This window comes from Eschscholzia californica, unplaced genomic scaffold (assembly GCF_041429995.1).
Source record: "Eschscholzia californica isolate CP2 unplaced genomic scaffold, dmEscCali1.0.p SCAF_1, whole genome shotgun sequence".
Taxonomy (NCBI): Eukaryota; Viridiplantae; Streptophyta; class Magnoliopsida; order Ranunculales; family Papaveraceae; genus Eschscholzia; species Eschscholzia californica.
In genome coordinates this window covers 31806398-31817364 of record NW_028238198.1, presented here as the reverse complement: position 1 = coordinate 31817364, position 10967 = coordinate 31806398, and the positions used below count along the sequence as shown (strand labels likewise).

The window sequence follows — 10967 nt, the reverse complement described above, 5'->3', positions numbered from 1 at the left end:
ATTCTCCCCTCCAGTAACTTACGTTTTCTTATCTCTATTCTTCTAGGGTTCATTATAATTGGCCCCCAATTTTTTATTTATTAGGAGTTTAGCCCCCTATTTTTCTAATGCTTCAAAATAACCCTAAAATCATATACTTCAAAAGAAAAGTCCACAACAATAATGACGGAGCTGCTGGGCGTATCTTTAATCTTCACTTTCTCTCACAAGGATTCGGTTGAACTTTCTCTCTCACGGAGCAGTCGAATTTTGTTTGTTAATTGATGGTTTTGATTTATGAGTTATGGTTCTTAATTTCTTCTGAGTTATGACTCTTAGATAATTTCGTATTTAGTTCATTAATTGATGTCTATTTGCCAATCGACATTGCTTATTGATTCATATTTACTTTTAGATTGTTGATTGATATTGGTTGATGTTTGATTCGTGTTTAGTTGAAATTGGATCGATATTGATTTATATTTAGGACAAAATGTCAGAAGCTCCTAAAGTGCCTAAGCAAAGAAATATCACTTGTACATAAGTGTGAAAATTTACATATATGTGAGATCCATCGTTAAGAATGTATTGTTATCACTAGGAATTACCTTTAAATAACACTTATATATATGTATTAAATGCATTATAGGTAGAAACCTACTTATAGTGACTTTTCGTTAAGATTTTATGCTACCGTGAAATTAAAGCACTTAGCCCTGTATAAGTTGAAATCCTGGCTCCGCCCCTGGTATTAGGCGCGCAGTCTATCGTTATTGACTATTAGTATTAATAAATCTGTATGAGCACGGATCAGGTGTAATCGTACGAAACTCCAGCTCATTTAATAATTGAAATTACCTTTATCAACGTATGTATGATCTGTTGTTTGATATTGAGAGAAAAAATGTGCTTTCATTATTACAAAAACTTAAGGTACACATAATTAATTAGTTAAACTAATAGTACTGGTATCATGGGGGACTTGTCCCTGATTTGATTTGAGTATATAATAATACAAAATTTGTGCACGTACAGCCAATAATTAATGTTTAGAAGAAACCAAGAAGGTGTTTGTGGGTAATAATGCACATTAGTGGTACTATTGCCTCAAGAAGAGTGAAGGAAACATCATCTTGAGGAGACAACTAATTGATTATAGATGAAGAAATCCCTGCAATAATATCTAATATCTCATCTATAATGTATTAGTAATTTGATATCTTTATAGAAACATTAATGTTTTGCATTATTAATCGTCCACATTAGTGTTTTTCGGTGTAGTTGACTACTGTTATCTCGATGTAGCTTTGAAGGTTAGTCTGCAATATTTGTCGTATTAGTTAGAAAAAAAATTATTCTTGTATATCCTCCTACAATCATAGAAAAAATTTATTCTTGTATATCTTCCTACAATCATTTAGGGAAAAAGTTGTCTCAAGAAGTGGTTGTGTCTAGAAATTTGTTACTATTTTACTTATCTTCTTACATTTAGTGAGATGTCAAATATCATATGTACCTTTATTAGTATATAATTAGTGATTCTTTTGTCCGCAAAATAGTGAACTTGGTTCAAGTTTAGAATAGTAGACATTACATATAAACATTATGTAAGAAGTAAGATTTGGATTGTCCAGTTGCTTTTATGGAATGACTAAAACCATGTTTGGGAAGTTCTTGACATCATTGGAGGGAAAGCAGATCTTATAAAACAATATTAATGAAGTAGATACTGTAGTTAGCAATCGTACAAGTTTTTTGGCAATTGGATTTTCGTTCTCAAAATTATTTCCTAAAAGATATTGTAATGATTTCTTTTCCTCTAATGTTCAGTGTCTTGGTTCTTTCTACAACGAAAAGACATCTATTTCGACCAGGTTTACTAAGTTACGCTCACATGAATTCCCAAAACTTGTACCAAAGAATAGGAACGGAATCTTATAAAGCTTGTACGAGATAAGGAGGAAATTGAGTCCAAAGAATAGCAACTGAATCTCCCTTAGCATGTTTGGCTAAGAACAAAGAAATAGATTAAAGAAGATGCAAAAACTTCTTGATAGCTAGAACAAATGCTCTATCTTCGCAAATTTTACTTCCTCTTATAATATGTTTTAGTAATTTGCTTCAATTCGTTCGATAAAGTCTCCGAAATTATGATTAGTCTACTTACTAACTTCCATGAAGGTCATTTCTAATTAATACATTTTTCCACTTTATGTAAAGATATTCTTTCAACAAAAAGAAAAAGTGTATGTAAAAATTGTTGGCAATTTGAACCATTGCCTTGGTTCAACCATTGCCTTGGTTGAATTAAAATTAAAAGAGACACATCCCTAGGATCATGTCTCTCCATATAGTCACAATCATCTCTATATATACATAATCCAGATTTCATTTTAGATATAGAAAAATCAATTATGGTGTGTTTGGTTGCAGGATTCCTAAGTAGGATTCCTATGAAAAGTGAAATTTGGTAGGATTCATGAATCCTTGGTCTGTTTGGCTACCAAGAATCCTAGGACTCTTGAATCCTAAGGATTCCTAATTCTAAAATTTGTATTGGACCAAAATCCCACCCTATCCCCTAAGATTTGTTAGGATTTTGGATTAATGAACCTAAATTTCAAACTTAAAATCAACAAAAAAATATTTCCTTCTACAAAATCATTATTTTTTTTCAAAATCATTATTTTTTTCAAAAATCATAATTTTTCTAAAGACGTTTAGAAATACTCAAATAATAATAAATCATAGGATTCTTAGTTGCCAAACAAGCCAAACAATATTACTCTGGTTCATGAATCCGCGGATTCATGATTCCGCCATCCAAACACACCATTAGTTTTCTGAGTTTAGAGTTTGCATTAGAAGTCTAAGGAGTTAAGAGAGTTCTCTACTTATTTGGTTTGAAGTTTCTTGAAGAACGAAGTGCTGCGCTTCAAGAAGGTAAGACTGTTTTATCCTGGGAGACGATTCGTATATACAACCCGACTTAGCACCATTGCGGGACGAATAACGTCTTAAGGAGAGAGTATCCAATACTCGACTCGGTCATGAAACTATTACTTGTTATTCTACTTACTTGATTATATAATTTGTCGAGCGAAATCATTATCGAATTGTGTATTCGAGAAAGACAATTAAACTAATTAGTCCAACAATCTTAAGACGTTATTCCGTGTGTCGGATTACGCTCGTCAAGTGGTGTATCTTGTCTAACCTTTTCGGCCTTATAGTTTGTATTGAATACAGAGAGAAAATAAATTGGTATACCTTCTCTGCCTCGTTATTAGGAATCTTTAATAAGTGACTCAATTCCATGAACGATAGTTAGACTGGCATTTGCAATCTGTTAGATTAGTTTTCAGTGGAATAACTTTGAACTCATTAGTCACTAAAGTCAAGACATCTGTTGGCTCTTGGATGTATTTTGGCTGCTCTGTTTACGTGCATTTCTGAGATTTTGACTACTCTGTTAACCGGTTGGTCTTGGCAACTTAGACCAAGTCGGATTTTACTCGTCAGTATATACAAGTGTTCCTTCATTAGTCATATAAATATTTAATTCTCCCTCTCTACTTATGTGTCTCTGTTAGAACTATTGTAAACTTGCATGAGTTTTATTAAATAGTTATACTATATTAAATTATATAAGATAGATTGAATAGAAACATCATCCTGTTTGTGTTAGACTCATAATCTATTTTGGAGGATAAAACATTCTGTTGTTTTCTGGATTATCTAAACATTTTTCTTTTGTATTCTTATCACATCTGGTTAATGTTTGTAAGTGGTACATTTATTTTGTGATTTGAATCGATTACTTATTGTTTATCATCAAGACGGTATACAATCAAGAAAAAGTATACAGTTTATTACCATATTCTTATTAGTCTGTGAATTGTGTATTCAACAGACAAATGGCAAGTAATACTGGAAATAATGTTCCTGTCCCTCTAATTCATGTTTCTCACGGAAAAAAACCTGAGAAGTTTACTAGAGTCGATTTTAAGAGATGGCAACAAAAGATGTTATTCTATTTGACCACTCTCAACCTTGATAGGCTCTTGTACGAAGAAGCACCCTCACTCAACCAATATGGGTCGGATTTTGAGAATGTAGCTGCAGTAGACGCTTGGAAACATTCTGATTTTCTTTGCAAAAATTACATTCTCAATGGTCTCGATAAATCCTTATACAACGTTTATAGTCCGATTAAAACGGCAAAAGAATTATGGAAATCATTAGAGAATAAGTATAAGTCTGAAACTGCCGGAGTGAAAAAATTCATCCCAGGAAGGTTCTTGGATTTCAAGATGACAGACCTTAAAACTATCATTAGCCAAGTTCAAGAATTCCAATTAATTTTACAAGAATTAAAGGCAGAAAAATTGGTGATTAGTGAATCATTTCAAGTGGGAGCAATCATTGAAAAATTGCCACCATCTTGGAAAGATTTTAAAAATTACCTTAAGCATAAACGCAAGGAAATGGACTTGGAGGACTTGATTTTAAAATTGAGAGTTGAAGAAGATAGTCGTCTTGCTGAGAAAAAGAATGAGAAGCCTTTTGAAATCTCAAAAGTGAATGTGGTTGAAGGGGGGCTGAAAAAGAAAAGGAAATTTTTCGGTAAAGAAAAATATCATGGGAACTCTAAGAAGTTCAAAGGTACTTGTTACAATTGCAACAAGAAAGGACATCTTGCCAAAGATTGTCGCTCCAAAACTTGGAAGAAAAATTTCAAGAAAAGAAAGATGGAAGACAAAGTGATAGATAACTTGTTTGATGGTGTCAAAGAGATTAATTTATGTGTCGTTATTTCTGAAGTCAACTTGGTAAATAATCCAAGAGAATGGTGGGTAGACACTGGTGCTACTCGTCATATTTGTTCAGAGAAAGGAGTATTCTCATCTTATAAAAAGGTAGAAAATGCTGAACCTTTATTTATGGGAAATTCGGCAACATCCAAAGTTGAAGGCACCGGGACAGTCATACTTAAATTCACATCTGGAAAGGAAGTAACTCTGAAAAATGTGCTTCATGTACCCGACATCCGAAATAATTTAGTTTCTGGTTCTTTATTAAGTAAGAATGGTTTTAAACTTGTATTTGAATCTGATAATTTTATTCTTACTAAGAATGGGATGTACGTGGGAAAGGGGTATTTAAGTGAAGGTCTGTTCAAGATGAATGTAATGACCATTATTCCTAAGATTAATAAAATTAATGATTCTGCTTAGGGCTGGGAAAACGGTCTGGGAACCCGGGATCCGGCCCGATCCGCCCGGACCGTTTGGACCCGCAACCCGAAGCCTACCCGAGTCGGGCTTACCCGGCCAGTGGAAATCGGGCTTATAGGGCGGGACTCGGACAGGGGTTCAAATCTGAGACCCGGCCCGAGAAGCCCGTCCGCCCGCTCCAGATCCGCGTAAGAGCCTATAAATAGGTCTCTTAAAGAGCCCCAAATAAAACCCTAATATGTTCTTCAAGAGAAAAAACCCTAATCCCTTCCTTTCTCTCTCTGCCTCTCTTTCTCTTTACTAGGTTTTCTCTCTCTCCGCTTCTGTTTCTCTCTCTCTCTCTATATATTCTTTCTTCTTTCTATCTTTCTCTCCAAAGAAAGTTTTCACTACTTATGAAATGGTGAAAGAGATATTGGTTACAAATATAGATCTCTTTCTTTCTATCGTTTATCCTAGGATCTAACCTGGCTATGGGTGTTTGGTAAATAAGATGATGTTCGATTTAGGGTTTACTGTAATCGTTTCTACATGTGGGTTAAGTTTTGGAAGATAAGATTTGATGTTCAGTAAATAGATAGATAATCTAGGGTTTACTGTAATTGTTTTTTTTATTTTTCAGGTTGTAAAGCAGATCTTAACTCTGGTTAATCCAGGATTTCATAAATAGATGGATAAATCTCTCTGGATAAAGGTTCATGATGTGTTTTTTATTTTTAGTTTTTATGATTTGAGGAAGCTTAAACAAATTGTATCAAATACATATAAATGGATAAATTTTCTTGATATATTTTCTGTTTGATTCTTTAAATGTTCTTGATGTAAATCTCTCTGGATAATCTAGCGTTTTATAAGTATGAGATGTTGTAATTTTGTTTAGTGATGTTCATTTAAACCCTAGATCCTAGGGTTTCATAAATATGTGTAATTGTGTATTTTAATTTTTTTTTGAAACCAATTGTGTATTAATTAAAAGCATAATTATACTATATGAAATGCTTAGTTAATCAATAATTTTTTTTAATAAATAACCCGAGCCCGTCCGGCCCGTCAGCGACAGAGCCCGCTCGGGCAGGCGGGCTCTGCGGGCTGCGGACAGCCAATAAGGGGAATATGTCCGGCCCGACCCGCCCGACTAATAGTAGTGGGCCCGAGGTTTTGGTGCCCGATCTGCCCGAGTCCGATTCTATTATGTCCGAGTCCGACCGAACCCGCCCGATTCCCACCCCTAATTCTGCTTATATTGTTGATTCGTGTATGAAGTGGCATGAGAGGTTAGGACATGTTAATAATGATTCTTTAAGAAGATTAATTAACATGGACCTTATACCTAAATTTGATTTAAATCCCAATCATAAATGTGAAGTTTGTGTCGAATCAAAAATGACTAAGTCGTCTTTCCGTTCAGTTGAAAGAGACACAAAACCGTTAGAACTAATACATAGTGATATATGTGACTTAAAACGGTTCAGACAAGAACTGGGAAAAAAATACTTCATCACGTTTATAGATGATAGTACCAGATATTGTCATGTTTATGATAGTACCAGATATTGTCATGTTTACTTATTAAGAAGTAAAGATGAAGACGTAGAAAAATTTAAAATATATAAGACTGAAGTTGAGAATCAACTCGATAAAAAGATCAAAACTTTACGATGTGATAGAGGTGGTGAATATGAATCACCATTTGCTGATATTTGTGCTGAAAGTGGTATTATCCATCAAACAACGGCTCCTTATTCGACTCAGCAAAATGGAGTCGCTGAAAGAAAAAAATCGAACTTTAAAAGAAATGATGAACGCATTACTTATAAGTTCAGGATTACCCCAAAATTTGTGGGGAGGAGCTTTGCTTTCAGCAAACTATATTTTGAACAAATTGCCTCATAAGAAAAAGGATAAAACTCCTTATGAGTTATGGAAAGGAAAAAAGTCTTCTTATAAATACCTCAAAGTGTGGGGGTGTTTAGCAAAAGTGGCGATTCCTACACCAAAGAAGGTCAAAATTGGACAAAAAACTATCGATTGTATTTTCATAGGATATGCACATAATAGTAGTGCATACAGATTTCTCATACATAAATCTGAAATTCAAGACTTACATGTTAATACGGTAATCGAATCAAGAAATGCTACATTTTTTGAGGACATATTTCCATGTAAATTAGACGATGAGAAAAGTTCTCAAAAGAGGAAATTTGAGAATATTAGTAACAATGAAAATACAAACCAAAATGATAAAGAGAATGTGGTTCAAGAACCACAAGCAGGAGAAAATAAAGAGGAACTCCGAAGAGGCAAGAGACAAAAAATTGCCAAAACATACGGTCCTGATTTCCTCACATATTTGTTAGAACAAGAACCGCAAACATACAAAGAAGCAATGTCTTCTCCTGAATCTCAATTTTGGAAAGAGGCCGTAAATAACGAAATTGAGTCTATCCTTCAGAACCATACATGGGAGTTAGTAGATCTTCCACCGGGGTGTAAACCATTGGGTTATAAATGGATTTTCAAGAGAAAATTAAAAACGGATGGTTCTATAGACAAGTACAAAGCAAGACTTGTCGCAAAAGGATTTAAACAAAAAGAAGGATTAGACTATTTTGATACATATTCTCCTGTTACGAGAATAACATCAATTCGTGTGCTAATTGCTATAGCAACCCTATATAATTTAGAGATACATCAAATGGATGTTAAAACAGCTTTCTTGAATGACGAATTAGAAGAAGAAATTTATATGGAACAACCAGAAGGGTTTATAGTATCTGGTCAAGAAAAAAAAGTTTGTAAATTAGTAAGGTCATTGTATGGGCTAAAACAAGCACCAAAACAGTGGCACAAAAAATTCGACAAAGCCATGCTGTCAAATGGTTTTAGTATTAACGAGTGTGATAAATGTGTCTACACTAAATCTACTACCAACGGAGTTATAATTCTATGTTTGTATGTAGACGACATGTTAATAATGGGTAGCAATTTAGATATGATCAAATCTATGAAGAAAATGCTATCAAAAGTATTTGATATGAAAGATTTAGGTCAAGCAGACTTAATTCTTGGAATCAAGATATGTCGAACTTCTAATGGAATAGTTTTATCTCAATCACATTATATTGAGAAAATTTTAGAGAAATTCAACAAAAATGATAATCAAGTTGTAAAAACTCCAGTAGACCTTAGTCTACATCTAACTAAGAATACGGGTCATAGTACTAACCAATTAGAATATTCTCGGATAATTGGTAGTTTGATGTATCTAATGAACTGTACACTACCTGATATTGCATACTCAGTAAGTAAATTGAGTAGGTTTACGAGCAATCCAAATACAAGTCATTGGAGTGCTCTGATAAGAGTTCTTAGATATTTAAGATATACTAAGGAGTATGGGTTACATTTTACCAAATACCCTGCAGTTCTTGAAGGGTATACTGATGCAAATTGGATTTCAGATACAAACGATTCTAAATCCACAAGCGGTTATATTTTTACTATAGGTGGTGCATCAGTTTCATGGAAGTCCTCAAAACAAACTTGCATAGCAAGATCAACCATGGAGTCAGAGTTTATTGCTTTAGACAAAGCTGGAGAAGAAGCTAAATGGCTTCGTAATTTTCTAGAGGATATTCCAATTTGGTCAAAACCGGTGTCTGCTATTAAAATACATTGCGATAGTAAATCGGCAATTGGCACGGCATATAATAAAATGTATAACGGAAAATCTCGACACATACGTCGAAGACATAATACTGTTAAACATTTGCTCTTAAGTGGAATTATAACAATTGATTATATAAAATCAAAGGATAACCTAGCGGATCCGTTTACAAAGGGGTTATTGAAAGAGCAAATGTACAAGTTATCAAGGGGAATGGGCTTAAAGCCTAAAGTAAATGAGTAGATCGCAATACAAACCCAACCTAGTTGACTAGAGATCCCAAGATCTAGGTTCAAAAGGGACAACATAAATGTGAAATACTCGCTAGTAACACTGAAAGAGTCATTCTCTTACCCATTCCTAAGTATCAGTGTTGCCTGTCAGGTGATAGGATAAGCGATGCTTTTAATGATGCTTATATTCTTGTGTAAACAAGTGGGGTACGTCAGGGTACTCTTCATAGGACATCACCTATGTGAGTGTAGAACTGATGTCGGTTCTATGAGAATGTCTTAAGGCGGAATTCTATGAAGCACTCATGAATCCAGGAGCTGTCCAGAGCCGAAAATGACACAACTAAAGAATCAAATATGTACGGAAGAAGTTGTGTGTTGGCTATTGTATCGACTTACTGCGAAAATTGAATAGTTGAAGACATCATGTTCACTAATCAATTAGTAAGTCCGGTAGTCATACACTAAGGAAGGTTCAAAGCCAAAAGCCACCTCTCCTGATGCAACAACTTCCATTTGAACTCTCTTAGTCTGTATGCATTGTCAGTTTGCATAGTCTTCATATAGAATAAATTTTAATTCATGTGGGGGATTGTTGGCAATTTGAACCATTGCCTTGGTTCAACCATTGCCTTGGTTGAATTAAAATTAAAATTAAAAGAGACACATCCCTAGGATCATGTCTCTCCATATAGTCACAATCATCTCTATATATACATAATCCAGATTTCATTTTAGATATAGAAAAATCAATTAGTTTTCTGAGTTTAGAGTTTGCATTAGAAGTCTAAGGAGTTAAGAGCGTTCTCTACTTATTTGGTTCGAAGTTTCTTGAAGAACGAAGTGTTGCGCTTCAAGAAGGTAAGACTGTTTTATCTTGGGAGACGATTCGTATATACAACCCGACTTAGCACCATTGCGGAACGAATAACGTCTTAAGGAGAGAGTATCCAATACTCGACTCGGTCATAAAACTATTACTTGTTATTCTACTTACTTGATTATATAATTTGTCGAGCGGAATCATTATCGAATTGTGTATTCGAGAAAGACAATTAAACTAATTAGTCCAACAATAAGAACAAGGGTAGTTTGTACTTTTAAGTACAAAAAAGAGAGTATCCCTAATATCCAATTTAAAAAGGGGCATCCCTAATTAAACATTAGGGATGAAGGGGTATCGCTAAATACTCCTACTTGTCCCCACAGAAGGTATATACGGTTGAGTTAAGGTTGACCATTGACCTTAGTTAATGGGAACATAATCCAATTAATTTATAGAAGATCATTTATTTGGTCCCAATCTTATGGACTCGGAGAAGCCAGTGAGGCTAATATGGAGCCCACATGTAACTGAAAATATTCTTATTGGTATATACGTGGCAGAATCTTTGACCCAGAAATATCCATCCTCACTAAGGTGCGGTTGCCCGGACGTAAAGGTAAATCAATAATGAAAGAGACATAAAACTCAACAACAAGAAAGAGACCTAAAATTCAAAAAAATTATTTTATTTTTAGTAACCTAAATTCAATCATCATGAATTCCACCTCATCTGAAAATTGAACCCGAAACTTTCAGAATTTTAGAGTTTTGATACTACAAAATCACGTGGATCGATCGTATCCACATAAAAAGATATTGTTCTATGCTTGTTGTAATAGAATTGTCCGAATAGTTATATCAGTTGTTAGTTGATGACGAAACACTAAATTAATTCAATTAACTGGTTATGAAATAGAAATATTAACGTGTGTTTGAGTACTCTAGGTCTGACTTGTTTGAATTGGGTTCACCTAGATCTAGTGTCTGACTCTGCATCCCTTAGACTCTGACTTCTTTTGCTGAGT

The 10967-nt window shown here is 34.2% G+C and overlaps 1 pseudogene; it reads left to right on the top strand.

The window, feature by feature from the left end:
• The first annotated feature begins 8484 nt into the window (after positions 1-8484).
• Positions 8485-9126, top strand: LOC147566096 (secreted RxLR effector protein 161 pseudogene; annotated as a pseudogene).
• The last annotated feature ends 1841 nt before the right edge of the window (positions 9127-10967 follow it).